The 23,764-nt window shown below is 45.0% G+C and overlaps 1 long non-coding RNA gene across 1 annotated transcript; it reads right to left on the reverse strand.

Annotated features, from left to right (window-relative positions):
* Positions 1–1,068: 1,068 nt before the first annotated feature.
* On the reverse strand, positions 1,069–11,247 carry LOC137522968 (uncharacterized). The gene is made up of 3 exons (XR_011022491.1): positions 11,154–11,247; positions 3,833–4,386; positions 1,069–2,360 (listed from the first exon to the last, which is right to left on the reverse strand). It is a non-coding gene; the product is annotated as an uncharacterized lncRNA (long non-coding RNA).
* Between the last annotated feature and the right edge of the window lie 12,517 nt (positions 11,248–23,764).

A 23,764-nucleotide genomic window follows, 5' to 3' on the forward strand; every position in this document is an offset into this window, starting at 1 on the left:
TGTGACACGATGAGATAGACGTGTATGTCCAGTGCCAATCACACAAATAACTATGCTGTGTTCCTTTTTTTCTTTCTCTGCCTGAAAGAGTTAAACATCAAGGGCTTGATTCACTATGCGGTGCTAACCTACTTAGCACGTCTAAAGTCTTTAGGCGCGCTAACCACGGTGCTAAGTAGGTTAGCACCGGTTTTCTCAATCAGATTGCACGCTAAGTACCGCGCACAAAGTTCTATGCGCGTGCTAAGTCCCATAGGCTTTAATGGGCACTTCGCGTGGAGCGCCCTGCACAGAGCGTGCAGTGCGCGCGTAAAGTTTTACGCGCATAAAGTTTTACGCGCAGAAAGTTTTGCGCGCGAAAAGCTTGTTTAGACGTGCTAAGGAGGTTTTCACAGGCGTGCTAACAGTTAACACCGCTTTGTGAATCAAGCCCCAAGTGTGCAAGTGACAGTTTCTGTCCGGGTCGGGTTGGACTAGGTCAGACTATAGCATAATGGTATGTACACACGGGGGACCGTTGTAGATTGTCGCTAGCACACCGGGGACGTGTGCGCGACAGCTTGTCGCCAGGTCCCTCTGTGCAGCAGCCGTACACACGGCGCACAGAGGGACAGAGATGCGGCGCGCCGGAAGCTGTCGCCGAAAGGTCCCCCCCCCCCGCCGGAAGTTCCGTGAGTAGTTTATTGTGTTGCTGTCGCTAGTCTGCATACACATGCAGTACGCGTGGCAGACTAGCGACAGTTCGTGGCGCGCGTTATACACACGTGCCACGTGGTCGCGGCGACAGTTGTAGCCCGTGTGTACTCACCATCACCCTCATTGATAAGTAATTACAGCCATAAAACACTTTCCTGTCAGTAAATGGCTTCCTGGAGCAGGAAAGCGATAAAAAGGGTAAATAATTCATAGATTTTAGATCTGGCTTACTTCAATGAAGGTGTCACTGAGCAGAGACAATGAAATAGTAAAAACTTAAAAGCTCAATTTAAATATAAAATGAAACTGTGGGATATCTAAAAAAAGTCATTTTAGGAAAAGGAGGATAGATACAATTGTTTTTCTCATCAGTTTATTTTCAGTTTGTCCTTTAACATCTTGTGTTTACAAATTAGCTCCTCTGCCATGGCAGAAAAGATTCCTGAGCTGACACAGCTGAGAGATCAAATGACGGTGGTGATTAGTCACAGATTAGGGGGAACCAGGCTAAACTCTCTAAATACATGCATGGTGCATTTCTCTATGCGTTACTACTGTCCTGTGCAAGAGTCCAGGTCCACTTTAATTCTGCATCAGGGTCAGGTCCTCCATAATTGTTCTTACATTCCTAGGTGGAGTTTAATGTGCCAAATCATTTCTTTATGTTTTACAATTTCCTTTGGAACACATTTTGGCTTCTCAACCCTTCTCCTCAAAATACATGAACAGCCCAGCAGGGAACATGAGGCCCTCTGATAGCAGCTGAAGCAGGTGTGTAGGCCAGGGACCTCAAACGTCACGTTCTTGCCAACAGAGTCCCCTTAAGATGTGAAATGAATCACTGGAATAATAAACAAGCCAGGTGTGTAGACCTCTGAACTCCAGCAGAGTTCTCACTACCAGACTCTGCATGAGAGGAGGAATGAGTCACCCTCATAATAATCTCAGCAGATGTGTAGACCTGAGGTCTGAAGTGCAGATGTCTTACCAATATTACCCCTAAAGAGTCTATGGCTTCAATTCACAAAGGGTTGCTCGATAAAAAAATATCAGGTAAAATTCCGTATTCAGTATTTATTTATTTAAATGTATCTATTTATATATTTATTTATATTTATGTATTTGATTATACTTTTTTGGGGTAATTTATATAGATTTTCACAGGTGTGGTAGAAGTTTGGTAATTTATCAAAAATCATGGCTTCAATTCACAAAGAGTTTTGGTAACAGTAGAACTGTGGAGAAGGCCTGTTTTGTTACATGCTGTTCTCCCACTTCTGTGCAGTGACGGTTTTACAATAGTAAAAAGCATCCCCAGTATCCCGTTAGATGTACATGTTTGCTCTACTCCCTCTGATTCTGTCTATTAGTCTTTATTACCAATTTATTTAATGGCCAGAGCTTAGTTGAACTTTTAAGAAACATAAGTTGCTTAGGTGATTTCCCCACTAGCTCCTCTGCATTTTCAAACAGGAACCGAAAGGGTTAAACGTCTAAAGGACTGCAGGGGAAACCTCTTTTGTGCCGACTCTCTCCTGGTCCTTCCCAAGAACACATCGGAGCAAATAGACAGAGAGTAGCAGAAGGGGGCTCTTCCTATTGGCTCTCTGCTGCTGTCAGTCATGGGCTGTCGCATCCTGAAGCTGGGTTCTGGCACATCAGAGCTGGAAGTAATTGCCAAACATGAATAAATAAATAAATAATCAATTTAGTGCATTTATTTCTGCACAAACACAATACAAACAAATAGTAGCTTAATTGTATATGGTTATCATATGAATATCAACAATAAAAGCACAAAATCATGCATATGCATAGAATTCAATCAATAAGATTTTGATTAATCATCTATGGTATCCGACAGTCAACCAATAATCATTGGTTTCACTCGTGCACACTGCAGTGAAAAAAAAAAGGAAAGTGGTGTCTGCATAAAAAAGGTAAAAATGCTAAAATATTTAATAAAACATTCATTTTATCATTTTTACCTTTTTTTATGCAGACACCAGCTGTTTTCTGCATTACCGCATGCAGTAATGCTTTATGAAACAGGGCCATAGGTTGAAAATACGGCAGGCGTCTGTACAGGGGAACCTCAGTGTAGAGGTCTCACCATCTGAGTGCCTGAGAGATGCAGGAAGCTCCAGCTAACATGATTCAGAGTGGATCATCTGCTTTTTAAAACTAAGCACCTGGTAAATGTTGTACTCCTTGTATACCTCATATAATTCAATGGCACTAGATTGGTAATTCCATGACAGAAAATGATCTGAAAGTCTGTGTAGATTGGAGACTAAATAAAAGCGTGAAATCTGCAGTTTTGAAAGCTTACAAGATTATTGTTGCAGTGAAATAGCACACTTAGAAGGCTAAAGGAATAGTTCCAGGGGCGAAACTAGAAGGGAGCAGTCCCGGCGACCACAAGGGGGACCAGAGGTGTGGGAGGCCCCAACTGCTACGTCACTCCCTCCGATAAAGGGGTCCATCCTTTAGATCAGCGGTTGTCGTGGCTACATTTGTTATGGGTGTGAAGATTATGATGTCCACTTGTTTTAGGACGCTTGCAAGACGGGCTCTCATGCTAGGGAAGTGGTTTGGTGAACATTTGAGGCCCCATAAAAGTTTGTCTGGGGGCCCTATGATTTGTAGTTACGCCCCTGGATCAGAGCAGGATCATCACAAGGCAACCCTAGGCAGTTGCCTGGAGAAAGTCTAGGTGCCTAGTGGATGCTACCCCCTCCAAATCTTACTAAAAAAAGCCACGTGACCATCAGCTGTGGCCAAAGTCTGCTATCACTGCTATCACACTCTTATGCAAAGCATTAGTAAGACCATTTGTGAAGTCCAGAGATTTGAGCACCAGTTCCACTCTTGGAATTAGCATTAGTAAGACCAGATTTGGGCACCTAGGCACCTTTCTAGAAAAGGATGCAGGACAAGACCTTGCCACCTTCACACAGTCAAACTTTTCAAAGCATGCTTTGGGGCTAGAAGAATGTTTTTGGACACTTTGTTGGTGGTGATAAGATATCAGCCCCCACCTAGGAATACAAGTATAAGGTACATTAGTAACTATCATTCACTCCCTTAAAGGGTTAACAATCCGGGAAACCACAGCCAGGACTGGTTCAATTACCTTCAGACATGATCATGAAAATGATCAGTGAGACTATTCAAATCCTGCAATGCAAATATTTGCTAGTCAAAGCTTATCTCCCATTTCCATATACTGCTGCCATCCGCTACTTCGATCTTTTCCTGGGCCAAGTGTCATCTGAGACAAGTCCATCTAATGTTCCTACAGCAGTGGGATGACAAAGATTAGCAGTTCAGTATTCCCTCATGTTTAATGGACAGTCTGGCATGTTGGAGAGGCTAGGAGGCTCTCTTCTGGGATTGCTGAAACATCTGATGCTAGTCTTCAGGGCTGCGGTTGTAGTGCAGTGGCGGGGCAATGGTCTGTGCACACTTTTGAATGAGATAGAGATTCAGGCAACCTGGTTGGCTCTTGTGGTATGCAAGGAATTGCTGCCTTCTATGTAAAAGAGTATCCTGAAGCTGGGCATTTGTACTGTGGCAGCATACATTAAGAAGCAGAGGGGCTGGGGTAGAGTCATACATAAGGAAGTGAAGAAGGTTTCCAACTTTTTATTGGTCTTCAGAGAAGTCAGTGATAGAGGTTTTGGCAACCTATGTGGCGGAAAGGAAAAACACTTTGAACTCTGTTCACAAATATCTATCTGGTATTATTTATTGTATTTATAAAGTGCCAACATATTACGCAGCGCTGGACAATAAATAGGGATATATACATTGCAACAAGGGGCGACAGACAGAGAGGTAGCACACCGTTATACAACATAGCACAAGGTTATACATACAATCAGGGTATAAAATGCGGTTTACAGAGACCCAGAAAATCAAGTCAGAGTTAGTCCATAAGAAGGGTGTTATTGCTGGGGTAGTAAAATTAAGAAAGACACACTAAGGAAGGGCGTGGGGGGGCTGCCAGTGCTTACAATCTAAAGGGAGGGAGAGGGACACATAAGATAGGGTTGTGGAAAAGGTAGTTGACTGAGAGAGTTAGAGTGTGGTAGATGTGGGGGTAGGCCATTTTAAAGCGGAATATAACCCTGCATTTCAACTTTGCTCTAAAACATTATTTACAGTATATTATATGCAACCAGCATTTTTTTTTACTAGACCAGCATTGGAAGGGTTACACACAGAGGTTTAAAGTTCCTGGAGAGAAATGCAGACGCATCTGAAGCTTACATAGATACATTTTGTTTATTTAAATGTATCTAAGTATGGAATGTGACTCACTCTCTCTGACTGTGCAGGAGCTGGAGGACAGCCAAAGAGTGTGCAACATTTCTCACTCGTTACATTCTATTTAGTTAAATGTATCTATCTGAACTTTTGCATATCTCTCCACGGAACTTTAAACCTCTGTGTGTAACCCTTCCAATGCTGGTCTAGTAAAAAAAATGCTGGTTGCATATAAATAGCTGTAAATAATGTTTTAGAGCAAAGTTGAAATGCAGGGTTATATTCCGCTTTAAACAAATGTGTTTTGAGGGCTTGCTTGAAGGTGTTGAAGGAAGGAGCGAGTCTGAGGAGGAGTGGAAAGGAGTTCCATAGGGTGGGGGCAGCTCTTAAGAAGTCTTGTAGTCGTGCATGGGATTGAGAAATGTGTGGGGAGGTCAGGCGGAGATCATTGGAGGACCGGAGGGGGCTGGCAGGTATATATCTGTGGACGAGCTTATACCTGAAATTCATTTTCAAAGCTTGAGGCATGCCAGGCAAGGCACCACCCTACACATGATGATTCAACAGACATCGACATTGGGAAACCCTACCAGTAGCTGCAAAGGTCTGGACTCAAAAAGAGGATTGTCCACGGATCTGTCACCAGTGTGCTCCTCTAGATGGGAAGGCAGTGTGCTGTCATTCATTTACTTCTTACAATGAATCTGTTGAGGGCCACATAAAATGGCAAGGAGGGCCATTTTTGGCCTGTGGGCCTTGTGTTTGCCTATTGTGATCTACAGCCTTAAACACAGCATACAACAGCTAAGCCCATCTGATTTTCAAGGTACTGGAAGGGTTAAAACTGAATTGTTTTACCTCATTCAGTTGTTAACTGATAAGCTTGCCTTTGCCATCCAGATTGTGTTGGAAATTGACTAAGGGTGGTCATGCACTGGTCGATTTGCCATCAGATCGACCAACAGATAGATCCCTCTCTGATCGAATCTGATCATAGAGGGATCGTATGGCTGCCTTTACTGCAAAGATGTGTAAATAAGGCAGAGAAGTTGCTGCTGTATCATGGAAGGATGGAGAGAACTTTATTTTCTTTGTTTGCTCAGTAATTACTTAATTACAAGTCTATCTGATAATTCGTCCTGCAGCTGGCAATGTTATCATTTAGCTTTAGTGAGGCGTAAGGTCCGTACACACACCTCCTGCTGGGCGTGTTTTCAGCAGACAGTCCGGCGTGTGCACAGTCTGTCGGCAGACTTAGCGATCCGCCGGGCGGATCGCTCAGAAACAGCTGTATCAGTCTGCAGACAGACTGTACACACGCCGGACTGTCGCTGGAACGCCCACCCAGCGGGAGGTGACGACGGACCCGTCGTTTCCTGCAGTCCGGCGTGTGTACGGACCTGTAAGTATACATTCAAATTGCATCAGAACGATCTTATGCTGGGTACACACGCTGCATTTTTTCAGTCGATTTCTGTCTGATCAATTGTCGATTCAATTTCCCGCTCGATTGTTTTATAAACCAGACATGTCGGAAATTGTCTATCGAACCATCTATCTGCCGAAAAAACGTATGGTGTATTCCCAGCATTACACTACTTCTTATTTGTTTGGGTTTTTTTTTTTTACTGTGTTCAATGTTTTAAAGCAAAACTGTAATTTTAAGTTTCATCTCACTTAAAGCTATAATACAACATTGCAGAGCTCCGCTTAAACACTTACCACAAAGGCATACATAATATTTAGATGAGACCTCACATTGTCAATAATTTGCTTGTAAATTAGGTTTATTATGCGATCAACACTTGTGAAATTATAAAAACATTACCTTTAAAAAAAAATGACTTGGAGCGTTTTATCTCTTAATTGATTGAGATGTTAAATGTATTCATAGACTGGCGCATTATAGGAAGACGATGGTTAGAATGTATGTTTTTATTTATTGGTTCGTTACATGTAACTACTGATCGGACTATCTTATATACTTTATATACGCACAGCATATATCTCTATTGATTAAATGCAGGCCTTGGCCATCCAAGAAACCACACAGGCCATCACATCATTGGGTCATAAAACTGGCATCACTTAGTGAGACGAGGAGTTTGTAAATTGCAAGGACAGCCCAATGAAACTCTGACTGCTGACATGTCCTCCTCCAGTCAGCAAGAAGTGATTTCATTACACAGTTATAAAAATATTCATTTTACGTGGCCTTCTTTCATTTATTTTTATTTTTTTTCAGCTGGACTTAGACCTCATTGTAGTGTCAACATCAAGTGCTGAGTGTTGGAGGATGCTAGCAAAAATATTGATCACACCCCCCTCCCCCATTACCTCTAAATCCTCATACACACGGACCAACCTGCTGCCTGATTGTCATCTGACTGTTATCGTCTGACTGTTTAGACTGTTGGACGATAATCAGGCACGTGTACGCGTACAAACAACTTTGCCCGATCCAACCGCCTGATCTACTCACACAACTGTTGGGCTCATATCATGCAGTTGCGTGTGTACAAGTTGCTTGACTTGTACTTTTTGAATGCTTCCGTATCGTCATTCCGCTTGCGTGCGCATTATGTAAATGAGTTGGTCGTTTAGTTGTTTAGATGTTTAGACGTGTGGACATACAGGTCATGTGGTTGGTCAGGTCATGCAGTTGGTCATGCGCTTGTTGGACGTGTGTAAGCATCCTAACACTAAACCTACAAGCATGCCCTAGTTTACCCAGTAACCTATGCCTAACACTAATTTACTCCCTAACCTATGTCTAGCAATAATGTGCCTCCTAGCGTATGTCTAACACTTGCTCTTTCTATAACATATGCCTAACTCTCAGCCTAACCTATGCATAACACTTGCCCTCTCTATAATACATGCCTTACACTAATAAACTCACCCCTAACATATGCATAATACTTTTTACTTTTCTATAACATATACCTAACACTAATACTCCTCCTGACCTATGCTTACATCAGCTGCCCCCATTCATTAACCCTCCACCTAACCTATGCCTAAAGGTGCGTACACAAGTTGGACTGGCACAAGCTACCAGTCAGACCCGCCCACGGGGCGGACGGCCTGATGACAGTTTCCACGTGTATACAGTCTGTCGGCCGGCTGATAAGGCTGGTTTTGAATGATTCGCTGGGCGTCAGCCTTATCAGCCGGCCGACAGACTGTACACATGTGGAAACTGTCATCAGAACGTCCGCTCCACGGGCGGGTCTGATGACTGGTAGCTTGTGTCAGTCCGACCTGTGTACACACCCTAAAACCAACCTATACCTAACATCTATACCTAATCTATACCTAACACTATCCCTCCCCCTAACCTATGCCTAACACTAACCATTTCTCCTAACCCGTCCTCAACACTATCCTACCTTCTCTAACCTATTCTTAATGCTCACCCTTCTTCCAAACCAAACATATTTTTTTGGGGATGTGTGAGGCAAGAGTGCTAATCACTACGCCACCATGCTGCCGTAAATCCAGAATAACAGTAATATTACCCCTTAATAATTTTCCGATTCTCAGAATATCAATATTGTCCAGGAGTCTCAAAACTCATGAGTTTCGGCTAATCAAAGCTAAGATGAGCCAACAATGGAACCTTGGCATGAGATTGTGTGTAACACGAGTGCAGTCTAAAGTGCGGTCTAATCTGCCAACAGGCACTAGTAGCACTCGAGGTTCTTTTTCATCCTTAAACAGGAACTATAACCAAAGATTGAACTTCATCCCAATCAGTAGCTGATGCCACCTTTCCCATGAGAAATCTTTACCATTTCTCAAATAGATCATCAGAGGGGTCTGTATAGCAGATATTGTGGTGAAACCCCTCCCACAGTGTGATGTCATGACCATAGTCCTGACAGTTTGCTGTCTGCGAACCTTGTTGCATTGTGGGAAATAACAGTTGTTTCCAGCTGCCAAGAAACCAGAATCTCCCTCTGTGCATATGTATATCCATTTCATAAAAGTAACCGTCTAGCCTATCACATTGTTAGGGGGTGTGGCTGTAAATAATGGCAGTAGTAAAGATGATTACGCGCAGGCTGATTGTAGATCAAAACACATGAGCAAATTACATGGCGAATATCAATAATTTCTTGATCTCTCTTCTATTAAAACTTCTCACTTTGCAATGTATTAATTTATTTTTTCCCCTTTTCGCTACAGTTACTCTTTAAAGTGCCCTGGAACGTTTACGCTAACCTTGTAGGACGTCATATATATGATTGCTTTGCCAGGTCCCTCAGGTTGTTGAGTGAGCTCTGGAGAGGGATAACATGCCACGCCCGCCCTTCCTGTGCGCTTTATGGACTGTATCTATCCTTGTTTCATGTAACTTGGCTGCTGGAACGTGTATCGATGTTGCTGATCAATACTAAACTCATATTTGTCGAAAACAATTCTATTATGTAATGTGCTCCACCGCAGACCTTGACTTGAACCCGTGTTACGACGTTTGGATGTCAGCGGTGGTTATAACATTCTTCATTTTATTTGTGTTTAGTTTGTAGGGTTTTTATAGGACTCATAATTGGTACACATTTATAGAAAGTATATTTACAATCTCCAGCTGCCTCCTAATGATATTTTTATAGTCTGTTTACCTCACAGAAGAAGTCCTATATGTTTAAAGTGACTGAGGTAAAAAAAAAAAAATTAAAAAAGAAAAAAAAAAGATAAAATGAAAAGGAATGTGTGCAATGCTCTGAATCTTCACCATTAAGGCTCGTACCCACATCACATTTTTTTGTGCGCTATTCTTCCAACGACCGGTGATTTTTTTAAACGATCAGTGAATGGTTCCCCAATTTCGTGACATGGGTACATGCATGCGATTACACGAACAATTTTTGCAACGCAAATCGATTACCACCATCACAACAGATCGGATCTTTAAGATCTCTATTTATTTATTTTATTTATTTGTTGTATTTATAAAGCGCCAACATATTACGCAGCGCTGGACATTAGTTTAGGTTACAGACAATATTTAGGGGTGACATACAGCAAAATGACAATACAGGAATACAAGAAAACCAGATCACGCTGCACAGTATGAGTACAAGGTAATGCTTAGTCTGTCACTGAATGGGAGCGTGGAGATTAGGCAAGTTAGGTTCACTCAAATGTATAGCATGGTTGTACAGTAATGCAGGTGCATGTAGGGGACACAAGGAGGAGGACCCTGCCGAAGGCTTACAATATAGACAAAACCTGTCCAACCTACATTTCCGATCTTACTCAGAGATACACACCTAGCCGCTCATTCTGCAACTCCAATAAACTTCGCCTGACCGCCCCCTGCATCACCCAGTCCCATGCACGCCTCCAGGACTTCTCAAGAGCTGCTCCAACACTATGGAACTTCCTACCTCCACACATTAGGGCAGCCCCTTCCTTCAACATCTTCAAGAAGGCCATCAAAACTCACCTTTTCACTCTGACCTACTACCCCTCACAAGTGCTCTAAACCTGCAGCTGAACTCTGGTCCCCTACCTTTCGTGTCCCTACCTCTCCTTCTAGCTTGTAAGCCTTTGGGCAGGGTCCTTCTCCTTTTGTGTCCTACCTGATCATGCACCTCCTTTACTGTACACCCATGCAATGCATTTGAGTGAACCTAACTTGCCTAATCTCCATACTCCATCCAGTGACTAAGCATTACCTAGTACTCATACTGTGCTGTGTGATCTGCTTTGCATGTATTCCTGTATTGGCATTTTGCTGTATGTCACCCCTAAATATTGTCTGTAACCTAAACTAATGTCCAGTACTGCGTAATATGTTGGCGCTTTATAAATACAATAAATAAAATAAATCTCTGACTCCCGTGCAAAGTACCGCGATTGGTTAACCTCTCATACGCAAGAGAGGTTATGGGTGCCCCTAGACATAGCAGTATGTGGTAGCCTTTGTGCTCCTTAGATAGCGGTATTAGGTAGGGGTGTGTCCCTTCCAGTGTTAGTCATGTGCGCTGCACAGGTAACAGCATCAGGTAACCTTTGTGCCTACCAGTTAAGCCATATTAGGTAGCTGTGTGTGCGAGGAGGATAAAGGCGCGGTGAAAAAAAGGTGCACATTAGCGCAGTTAGTAAAATATCGTTATTAAATTACAATATTTTACTATGGGCAAACCTAACCTTCCTCACACCCGTATCTCTACCTCTGTGCTGGTGCCTCCTGTCCCCCCTTGCAGTGAGCTCCCCCCGCAGCAGAGCTCAGGAAGCCGCCTCCGTCCGTCCCACTGTCGGCCAGACTTAGCAGCAGCATCGGCAGACAAGCGGTCTTGTCCTCCCTCCTCCTCTTCCTGTCTGTCTTTCCCCTCCTCTTCCTGTCTGTCTACATCAGTCCCAGTGAGCTGGACAGACAGAGGAATGGAGATGGCTGCCTGAGATCTGCTGTGGGGACTGGACTCTGCGGGAGGAGAGGGAGCTTCGAGCAAGGGAGAGAGGCATGGGGGAGCGGAGCAGGAAAAACTTCACATGCAGCAAGTGGACTTATGGGCGCCACCATAGGCAGCAATACAAAATAATGGAATTCGGGTGCCTGTGATGCCCATTATCGGGGCCCAAATTTCCGTTCTGGCGCCCTAAGATTGCTATTTTGTATTGGCGCCTATGGCGGCGCCCAATTAGTCCACTTGCCGCATGCGCCTTTTCTTACTGCTCTGGTGTGGGCCCCTCAGACAGCAAGATCAGGTACCCCCACATGCAGAGTAAGCGAGCAGCAGAGCATGTTAAACTCACCTGTTCTGCCGACATGCTCTGTCCTCCAGCCAATCATTGCGCCCAGCCTCCTATGTCTCACTGAAGCCAGCATTACCAACTGATGTTAGCAGGGCACATGAGTGGAGACATGACTATCACGGGGAGCCAAGCAGATGGGACACACAGACCAGAGGAGGAAGAGAGAACACACCAGCCTTACAGGTGTCACCTCTCCAGCATGATTCACAGTTTACTCTGCATTTCCTGACCCTGCCTGGGGCCCTCTAGGAGCATGAGCCCAGTTACAATAGTGACCCCTGCTTCCACACCCCTGACAACCAAAACTGCTCATCTCTGACGCACTTGTTCACAGATAGGAGCATGCGCCATGCACCACTTAAAAAGGGCGTTGTCAATGAGGTTCTGGGGGCCCCACCACTGTATTGGTGGAATCAAGAGGACTGAGGACAGTCAGAGTTGAATTTACCATAAGGCACCGTAGGCACTCGCCTACAGGCGCCTGATGATAGAAAGGCCGCTCACTCTCCTCCCTGAGCGCCTCCCTCCCTCCTTCCCTATGCAGAGTACCGGGCAGAGTGTAAATGAGAGGTTACTCACCCTGTTGTCTGCATTCCACTGATGAGATCTCCCTTCAGTCAGGGGCACCACTAGCTACCTAATACTTGGGGGCACCTCTAGCTACTTAATATTGAGGGTACTTCTGGCTACCTAATACTAAGGGGCACTTGTAGCTACCTATGAAGGGTAAGGGAGAAGTGACAGCTGGGACAGCCGCCATACTTGCAGTACAGTTCAGTTGGTTCATGGAGAGCGAAGTCTATGGAGCCAGGACATCTGTGCCTACAGCTCTTGTGAGGTAAATCCGGGCCTGCGGACAGTGCAAGCCTCTGGATCTTAACAATGAGATTCTAACTACTTCTTCTGTGACTTTTTCTTCTCTTTCTCTCTTTCTCTCTCCTTCTGTTTGTACCTTCCAGCTTTATTAGCTGCCATTACTCTGACGAGATCACGGACAACACCGCCGGCAGTCTAGACTTAAAGTGCAATAAAATGGTGGCGCTGAGTGGAGGGAAGGAGAGGGTGCTTACTGATGTTACAGTTCCCTGACAGGACTTCATAAATCTGGATCTCGCCCGCACCATGATAATTTCGACCCTGGACTTTACTGGGCTTGATAAATTACTCTGCATTTGTGTGACAACCAATTTGCTGGCGGGCCTCTGCTTAGTAGCATGCCCGGCCCTCTGCCTGCCGAGCGAACAGGTCGCCCCATGCCAGCGGTGCTGTTAACAGCTGCCATGAACACCCCCGCGTTCGAATATTAAGCCCGTATCAGGCTACAGAGCGCCGGTTCAGGCTATTTATGGGTGCACATCAATTGATGTAGAGCGTGCGGATAATGCCGGCGCGGTGAGATCGGGGCGGGAGGAGAAGATCCAGGCGGTGGAATTGTTTAGCTTGTGTGGAGGCTGGGAGATTGTCTCAATTATAATGGATTATGCATCAAAGAATTCAATCCTTGCCGCATCAGCTGTGCAACCTTGTTGTGAAAGGATGAAGCATCAGCCTAATCGTTGCAGGCCTCCAAGGTGACAAGACGGCTATTGTGCAAGTGCCTCCATCTGAACAATACATTCTCATTAGGGGGAGAGTGCAGGACCCTGTATATACCTGTGAAGGATGACTTCTACCATTCTCTGCTCCTTTTTTTTTCCTCTGCAGCTCCTTAAAGTCCTAGTTAAGTTGTTTTTGTTATGCCTACTGTTTGTTATGCTGCCTATTTGTGCACGGAACAAACTTTTCTGCATTGCACCTAATGCGTTTTTGAACCATTCAGGTTTCCTGTCTGCCCTGGTATACTTCATAGCTCACAACTGTCCCTCTTTTGTTGGGACAGTTGAGCTATGCAGTATACCAGGGGAGGTTTGGGATGTCCCGGGGCATGATTTGTTGTATGGCAGGGGCATGGTTTAAGTGTCGCTCAAAAAGTTGGGAGTTATGATACTGTAGTGATTTACTTCTCTGGACAACTCCACAGGCTTAAACAGACCCTGACCTTTGAAAATAATCAAAATTGGTACTTATCTGGGGCTTTCTGTAACGTGGCACTTGGCACGTGACAATTGTCATCACGCCGGCCGACTCGCGTCATCACGCCAGCCGGCGTGACTGTACTGCGCATGCGCGGTTTAATCGCGCATGCGCAGTACAGTCACGCCAGCCACTGTGATGACACGAGACGGCCGGCGTGATGACAACTAACGTCATCTTCGAGGAAGAGAGGGCCTGACACTCGGGCTCGGTGTCGCCGGGAGCCATTTGTGCGGAGAGACTGGGAGAGGAGCCAGGACGCTACTGTGGGATTTCACGACCTACGGTGGGCTACAGAAAGCCCCAGGTAAGTACCAATTTCGATTATTTTTAGAGCCCGGAGTCCCTTTAAACTCTCTGTCCCCTGTAGGGACAGTCTTTATTTTGGAACACCTGTTTCAGTGGCGTAGCAATAGGGAAACATAAGTTGCAAGCAACCACACCAGTTGAAAGCTGGAACATTTGAAAGCATTTCCAAGCATTCCCTGTGTGTACACAAGTATACTTTCACTGGAGAGAAAAGTATAGGCTTACATACAGTATCTCTGGCTAATTGGCACATACCATATAATCGTTGCCAGCAAGAATCTCTTTGCCTGTGTCTTCACCAATGTTCGTCCAGCGAAAAAGTTCATAGTGAACAACATGCGTTCGTGTCTATTCGCGAACATATGGGGCTCGATTCACAAAAACGTGATAACTGCTATCACAGCAGTTATCACGCGATCTGCCGCGCGGCAGTTGCACGCGTAAAGGTAAATGTTTTTACATACAAGGAATGCTTGGGAACACTTTTTCAAATACTTTTTAATGTAACTAATGTAACTAAGAGCTGTTCCTGAAATGTTAGTTTTGGGAGTATAATCCCACTCTATGCAATCCAGGGCTAATCAGAGGGTGGCCAGGAGGGATTTCTGCAACCATTACCTCCACCTGGAAGAAAATCCTTCAAAATAAAAATATGTCACAAAATTAAAACAACAACAAAAAAAGTATTTATTTGTATTTTGTTTTATGTATTTATTTATTTGTGTGTGTTTGTGTGTGTGTGTGTGTGTGTGTGTGTGTGTGTGTGTATGGGTGTGTGTGTGTATGGGTGTGTGTGTATGGGTGTGTGTGTGTGTGTGTGTGTGTGTGTGTGTGGGGGGGGGGGGGTTAAATATCAAACTTTTTTTTAAATGCAAAACTGATTTTGATTAAAGTGGACCTGCAGAAGGACAGAAGGAAAGCATAGAGACATCTACCCTGTATGTATGTAGTGAGATTAGCCTGTCTAATTCCCCCTCATCTGTGACTAAGCACCAGTGTAATTTGATCTCTCAGCTCTGTCAGTTCAGGAATCTCCTCTGCCACAGCAGAGCAGCTAATTTGTAAACACAAGATGTTAACAGTATGTCCACTTCCATGAAAGCAGGAAGTTGCCGCTTTATTGCAGGATTTGTATCAGCTGTAACAGAAATGTTCATGTGACAGATGACAGGTTTTGGGCCAGTCCATCTTTTTAAGGGGTATTCTCAGGGCTTTCTTTGTTTTCAACAGCATTTCCTGAACAACAGTTGCAAAATGTAACTGACATAATAGTGTGCAAGTGATAAGGGAGGCCGGCTAGTATCTTGCTATTTTGGCAGTTAAACTGCTGTTCAGGAAATGCTGTTGAAAACAAAGAAAGCCCTGAGAATCCCCCTTAAAAAGATGGACTGGCCCAAAACCTGTCATCTGTCACATTTTTTAACTGCCTACTTTTTTCGCGAAAGAACCCCTTTAAAGGTTATTATGCTGTTGTGTATCTTTTAGAGCACAGAGGAAGCTCTGAGTTCAGGTCCACTTTAAATAGAGGCCCCCTCTCTAATATCACTTGCTGTGCCTAGAATCGAGCTGTAAAATGTGGCGAGATTGTACGGTGTATCGCTGGCGTTCATAAATCATACTGCCGCCAGTGATGGCTGATCGCTGATAGATGGTCGTTTCAGCGGCGCAGATTGTTAGAGACTACGCCTGTACATCACGGTCCTGGCCAGAGCCTGACGGGCAGACCGCCATTTACGGGAGTTCATTACGGCCTCCGGAATTCAGTGCGCAGAAAACGGCGGGCCCAGGCTGGGAAAACGAACGCTGTCACAGACAAATTAAAAGCCTGTAAATCACGGCGACAGAGGCCTCTGAAGGACAGTTTCCAGTCTGCCGGGGTCCCGGGAGAGCGATGCATACCTATACCATATTGCTCTACAAAACTCTGAGGTGTCATAGTCAGGGGTTACCATGGCAACAGCCTTATTAAATTGGGGGGGCCGAGAACAATAATCAGTGATAATGTGTGTACACTGCAAGATGCGGGATACACTAATATACCTTTCATCTGCGCAGACGGAGACGAATGCAGAATCATTATCTCCCGCCATCGCACCTCGCCGCCGGGATGATCAATTTATCGCCGCCAGCATCGGTTAAGGAAGAGCTCTAGTCGGTTTTCACAGGACTTGGTCAGGACAGGCTGAGATTTTTGTGTTTTTCTTTGAATATTTGTAGGTGATATGGGGAAAGTCACACGATTCAGGAATGCAGACAGTCGTGCTTCCTAAACTGCGCAATTCCCTGCAAACGTGACAAAACCGCGGACACAGAAGTCTTGTTTCCTTCTGAGGATTTTCGTTTGCTCATCACTGGCAGATCGGCTCTGTTGACAATTAGTCTTATCCCCTACGGTGCACCTACCCTAAAAGAAACTCCCATTTATAACTTAGTTATAAGTTAGCATTAACCCCTCTCTAATGTTTAAACTGTAATGTATACTATACCCCCCGTAACCCAGCATTCATCTTTCTAAAGTTTGATTCTTCTACCAGGGGTGTAACTAAAAATCACTAGCTGTTAAAAAAAAAACCCCAAAAAACCTTACAGTATAGGCAGCCAGGTATAGGTGTCCCCAGTATAGCCAGGTATAGGTGCCCCCAGTATAGCCAGGTATAGGTGCCCCCAGTATGGATAGCTAGCTATAGGTGTGCCCAGTATTGGGAGACAGATATAGGTGCCCCCAGTATAGCCAGGTATAGGTGCCCCCAGTTTAGGTAGCTAGCTATAGGTGCCTCCAGTATATGCAACCAGGCATAGGTGCCCCCAGTATAGCCAGGTATAGGTGCCCCCAGTATAGGTAGCCAGGTATAGGTGCCCCCGGTATAGCCAGGTATAGGTGCCGCCATTATAGGTAGCTAGCTATAGGTGCCCCCAGTACAGCCAGGTATAGTTGTCCCCAGAATAGGTAGCTAGCTATAGGTGCCCCCAGTATAGGCAGCCCTGTATAGGTGCCCCTAGTATAGCCAGGTATAGGTGCTCCCAGTATAGGTAGCTAGCTATCGGTGCCCCCAGTACAGCCAGGTATAGTTGTCCCCAGTATAGGTAGCTAGCTATAGGTGCCCCCAGTTTTAAGGGGGCAGCACAGGTTGCAGTGAGCGCTGTATGGATCAAGCAAGAAAGCATGTCTTTTTTAAGGATTTTTCAATTTTTTTTGATAATTTGCTATATATGGGAATTTGCTTTTTTCTATGAGTATAATCAGTGTGCTAGGCACACATATAGCTATAGTATATATAGCAAACTATAGGTGCCCCCAGTATAGGCAGCCAGGTATAGGTACCCCCAGTATAGCCAGGTATAGTTGTCCCCAGTATAGGTAGCTAGCTATAGGAGCCCCCAGTATTGGTAGCCAGGTATAGGGGCCCCCCGTATTGGTAGCCAGGTATAGGTGCCCAGTGTTAACTACCTCTAATATTAAATACTATCCACCAATAACATAGTTACATAGTTACTTAGTTGTTTGGGTTGAAAAAGACATACGTCCATCGAGTTCATAACTTAGCATTAGTTTCCCCTTAGTAATTAATATGAATCTGCCCTGTAATCTACATTTACTGCTAACTTGTTTTATTACTTCCACTGCTGTAAGCTGGCCAAGGCCTCCAAAAGGTTTAAAATTATTATTCGTCAGTCAGTCAAGTCCATTTTGGCAAGGCCAATTGTGGAACACTGTTCATGCGAATTCAGCCTCTTAACAACTGATGTCACCCATTGGAGATCAGGACGCGGTCCCTTTGGGGGACATCTCTGTGCCGGCCTGCACATACACTAGTCAGTTGTGTAGCTGATGATGCGTTCTGTTGCTGTGCGTTGGAAGAACAGAGATATGTCAGAGCGGTGCATGTGCAAGGTCACTTGGCGGCGGAGGAGCGCGTCTTAACTCTTGACGACCAGCTAATGCCGATTGGCGTAAACTGGTCGTCTGCGGGTTACATGTCAGTTCACGGAGGGTGTCTCCGTGAACAGCCGGAGAGCCGCCGATAGCGGCTCGCCGGCAAAATGTAAACAGGCGGGGAAGAAATCCCCGCTGTTTACATGATACGGTGCTGCTGCGCAGCAGCGCCGTAAGGCAGATCGGCGATCCCCGGCCTCTGATTGGCCGGGGATCGCCGGCATATGATAGGCTGAAGCCTATCCCACAATGCGCAGGACGGATATCCGTCCTGCGCAGCCCAGGAAGGGAGAGGGAGGTAAGGGGAGGGAGGGAGCGCACAAAATGCTGCGGAGGGGGGCTTTGAGGAGCCCCCCCGCTACCCACTAATGGCCGGCGGCGATCAGACCCCCCCAGCAGGACATCCCCCTAGTGGGGAAAAAAGGGGGGTAGTCTGATCGCCCTGCTGCACTCCTGATCGGTGCTGCGGGCTGTAGAGCCCACGCAGCACCGATCAGTGAAAATTCCCCTGGTCGGGCAAGTGGTTAAGAGAATTTTGACACCACAAAGCCAAGTTGATCCACCAGGCTGACCACTTGCCGAGCCGCGGTCTCTGGTCAGGGGCCTCTGTACACATGCCTGTAGCCTGACTATCGGCTGAGGCGATCATTATCGGCAGGCGTGTGTACGAGACTTAGCCGCCAGAAACTGAAAGGACGCTTTAACTGGATCAACTTGGATTGCCCTTTCAGCCATGTTTTTGCAAAAACAAGTGAAATTTAGTCTTACAGTTGCCAAATAATAAAAAAGAATTACCTCTACAGAGGTCTTTAGCCCTAGCCACGCAACAATTTTGTTGCACGGACTCTGTTTACCACTATGAAAGTAAGACCTACTGATGAAAAGTGATGTGTTAACTCAGCTTTCACTTTTCTGTACAAAAAAAAAGAAGTTACATTTTTGGGAAATCTTTTAAGTCAATGAGGAAGAATTAAATTAGGATGGGCACCTTCTTAGTGTTATTTACCATATATTATTAACTAGCTGATGGCCTGGCGTTGCCCGGGCATGTATTTGGCTGTTGTTGGCTCAGCCCACTTTTCCCAACCCTAACACACAATTACTCAATGACCTGGTTTGTGAGCTTTGCAGTCTTTGGCATCAATGATTTGCATTGAAATGAAACAAATCTGATTGCCTGTTTGTGGCTCCACCCCCTTTTCTGAATTTAAACCCCAGCCACCCAATGACCAACTGTACAAGGTTTGAGGCTTGTGCCATTAACAGTGCAAGAATGGCAGCAATTAAATATTCCCCTTGAAAATCAATATGTGAATTTTGATTGGCTTTTGTAGGCTCCACCTACTTCTCTGAATATTAATCTGAGTTACCTAGTGACCAACTGTGCAAAGTGTGAAAACCCTGCCATTAACTGTGTAAGAATGGCTGCAGTTTACATTATCCCAGTGACATTTGTATTTGTCTCCGCCCACTTTTTGGTTATGGGGATAAAAAGTATCCTGTATGTTATTCTAGGTAATGTACTGTGTGCAAAATGTCATGAATGCTCAGTCGGGGATTTCATCAGGGTTGATAAGAAGCAAGCTGAACAATGAAGAATGAAACAGAGAGCAGGGTAGGTGTTTTCTCTAATGTCCTCACTGATATATATGGTAAAATACATGAGGGTGCTTCGTCTCTGGTTCTCTTTAAAAGTGTCACAGCTGGAAAAGCAGTTTGGATAAAATCCCCACATACCATAATTACTGAATGTAATCAAATTTGCTTGTTGACGTACTAGATGTAACAAAGTGTATTTGATCTGATAGACGTGTGACATCAATAAAGTATTAAGTCAAATAAATATTTTTTATTGGTTTTCTGAATGGCTAATTATAGGGCATGGGAGTTGAATATAGGTAGCTCATAATTAGTTCCTGTGCTAGAATTCACCTCAGCTAAATACTTAAAGGGATACTGTAGGGGGGTCGCGGGAAAATGAGTTGAAGTTACCCGGGGCTTCTAATGGTCCCCCGCAGGCATCCTGTGCCCGCGCAGCCACTCCCCAATGCTCCGGCCCCGCCTCTGGTTCACTTCTGGAATTTCCGACTTTAAAGTCTGTAAATCACTGCGCCTGCGTTGCCGTGTCCTCACTCCCGCTGATGGCACCAGGAGTGTATTGCGCAAGCCCAGTAGGTCTGCGTCTGCGCAGTACACTCCTGGTGACGTCAGCGGAAGCGAGGACTGCAGTGCAGGCACAGTGGTTTTCAGACTTTAAAGTCTGAAATTCCAGAAGTGAACAGGAGGCGGGGCTGGAGCATCGGTAAGTGGCTGCGTGGGCACAGGATGCCTGCGGCTGACCATTAGTAGCCCCGGGTAAGTTCAACTCATTTCCCCCCGACGCCCTACAGTATTCCTTTAAGTGTAACCACACACACACACATAAGGCTGCAACAAAACTGTTGTTGTTAAGGAATTAACAAAAAAAAGTCCAGATTTAGATGTGTAGAGGAGAGCAATTATCCACAAAACATGCTAAGAAAGCAATAAATGTGTGCAGATTTTATTATTAAATTTGTTGTAATTCCAGTGATAGCCTACATGGTATAATTTGCTCTGATGGAAAATTATTCCCCTTTCCAAATACAGTTCCTCTCCACATATCCACTCCTGAGATATTTTGACAGTACCTTGCCAGCAATAGCAGAGTGGACTAATTAATTGCTGTCAGTTGCCCTACCAAGAACTGGTATGATCTAGGAATAGCTATGTTTTGACTGAACTATTCTAATGATTAGAAATGTTTACAGGTAGAAGTCACTAAACCTTGTGGAAGGTAAAAATCATGAACAAAGGTAAAAATCATGAACAATAATACCTACCTGACGGATCCTTTTTTTCACTGAGAGAGTTTGGTGGCTCTCAATGATTCATTTTTATTTTTTAATTTTTTTAGAATTCTGAACTGTTGATTATTATAAAAACTAAACTTGGGAATTATAAATCTTCTACCATCTACAAAAAATAAATTTAATACATTTAAAAAAGAGAAGAAAAATACGTGTGCAGAATTTCTCGCAGATGGGGACATCAGACAGCAGTAAAAACCTCACACAATGTTTTAACCTCTTACCACACTATCTACACCCGGAACCAGGTTTTAAAGATAATTCTATTGTTCTTGAAGCCAGACGGAATATATCTTGCTTTGCTGCTCATTTTCTAACTGGTTTGAACTGGTAAGTCAGACAGCTGGTTACGGAGAATGTTTCACATTTTGAAAGCTGATAACTTTAAAGGGACACTTAAGTCAAACAAAAAAAAATGAGTTTTACTCACCTGGGGCTTCCAATAGCCCCATGCAGCTGTCCGGTGCCCTCGCCGTCTCCCTCCGATCCTCCTGGCCCCGCCGGCAGCCACTTCCTGTTTCGGTGACAGGAGCTGACAGGCTGGGGACGCGAGTGATTCTTCGCGTTCCTGGCCACAATAGCGCCATCTATGCTGCTATAGCATATATCATATACTATATAGCAGCATAGAGGGTGCTAATGTGTCTGGGAACGCGAAGAATCACTCGCGTCCCCAGCCCGTCAGCTCCTGTCACCGAAACAGGAAGTGGCTGCCGGCGGGGCCAGGAGGATCGGAGGGAGACGGCGAGGGCACCGGACAGCTGCAGGGGGCTATTGGAAGCCCTAGGTGAGTAAAACTCAATTTTTTTGTTTGACTTAAGTGTCCCTTTAAGGACAAACAATTTTTAAAAGACGTTAATTACAAATCTTATTCTTATCAAATCCCTAATCCTGTGATGTTTCATGGTGTTTTCCTTACAAATGAGTACCTTTCTTTCAGTCGTGACCACTGAATTTCTACATCCAGACAATCTCTACCAACATGGGCCATTTCCTGCTTATGCTCCTCCTTTTCCTCTTGTACACCTAAGCTCCACCCCTCTTAGACACCATTGCCCTGGATACATTTTAGCAGGACAGAGATTCTACAAAGTCCCAGAGTCTGATTGGTTAACACTCCTGTCATTCACATCCTCAGTCTAATTTCTTGCTGAGCAGTTGTCAATGGGAAACTCATATAAAGATAGATTTGGAGTAATTGTACTAACAGTATTTAAAAATCCATTTAATGGTTCTTCAATACATAACTTGACTAAAGATTTTTTTCTTATTTTGCGGTTCTCCCTCAGCGTTTAATCAGCAGCCCTCATCAAAATCTCAGCCGGATGCAGGTTATTCTTTAACGCTCTTTTTCATTTTTTTTTCTGCGAAAGACTCGGCGCTGACAAATAAAAGAGGAGAAATTCAATTTAATTGGTTGATTTGAAAGCCTTTGATTACAAGACGCTTGTTCAGACACCTGTTTTAATCAATAACAAAGCGGGGAGACTTTGACAAATTGTCCGCTGCTCGCTTTGATCGGACCGGGCTTCCTAATTAATTGCTCAGTTGGCTTATGTTTTCAACTGCAACCAATAAAATCATTTACGAGTTATCAAACGGTTCAGCGACCCCACAGCGGGGCTGGCGCTTGGCCGTCTCATTGGCTCCTGAAGGACGTTGGGGTGAGGGAGAGGCTGGGAGAGGGAGCGAGCGGGCGTCCGTCCGGGAAAGGCCGTTGGAATGAGCGCTGCTGCATTATGAATGCTACGTCAGTGCAGAGGCTACAGGATGTTACGGTGTGTGAAGACGCGGCCTGTAAGCACCGCTAACCAACGCACTGTGAAATGTAGATTGCTGGAGACAGATTGACCTTGGGCATTGCCGACCTTCAAAGCAGGAGGCCAGTGACAGTTATATCAGAGCTACAGATGATGCCGGCAGAAGCCATCACTTCAGTATTCACCCCCGGTGTGCTAGATTGTCAGATAGGAATACTGTCTGGAAATAAGTAATCTGGTTTTAAAGGAGTACTGTGGGGGGTATGGGGAAAAAGAGTTGATCTTACCCGGGGCTTCTAACGGTCCCTCGCAGACGTCCTGTGCCCACGCAACCACTCACCGATGCTCCGGCCCCGCCTCCGGTTCACTTCTGGAATTTCCAACTTTAAAGTCGGAAAACCAGAGCGCCTGCACGGCTGCACCCTCGCCCCCGCCAATGACACCAGGAGTGTATTGTGCAGTCCCAGTACGGTCTGCGTCTGCGCAGTACGCTCCTGGTAATGTCAGCGGGAGTGAGGACATGGGCGTGTAGGCATAGTTATTCCAGAAGTGAACCGGAGGCGGGGCCGGAGCATCGGTGAGTGGCTGTGCGGGCACAGGACGTCTGCGGGGGACCGTTAGAAGCCCCAGGTAAGTTCAACTCTTTTTCCCCCGACCCCCCTACAGTAGCCCTTTAAAGTGAACCCGAGGTGAGAGTTATATGGAGGCTGCCATATTTATTTCCTTTTAAGCATAAGCAATACCAGTTGCCTGGCTGTCCTGCTGAACCTCTGCTAATACTTTTAGCCATAGAATCTGAACAAGCATGCAGCACATCAGGTGTTTCTGACATTATTGTTAGATCTGACAAGATTAGCTGCATGCTTGTTTCTGGTGTTATTCAAACACTACTGCTGCCAAATATATCAGCTGGGCTTCCCAGCAACTGGCATTGTTTAAAAGGAAACAAATATGGCAGCCTCCATATCGCTCTCACCTTGGGTTCACTTTAAAGCATACTGAGCAATGAGCATTAGGATTTGTTTTTTGTTTAAACTTCTTCTTAAAGGGGAACTGAAGAGAGA

Source organism: Hyperolius riggenbachi, chromosome 6 (assembly GCF_040937935.1).
Source record: "Hyperolius riggenbachi isolate aHypRig1 chromosome 6, aHypRig1.pri, whole genome shotgun sequence".
In the NCBI taxonomy this organism is placed as follows: Eukaryota; Metazoa; Chordata; class Amphibia; order Anura; family Hyperoliidae; genus Hyperolius; species Hyperolius riggenbachi.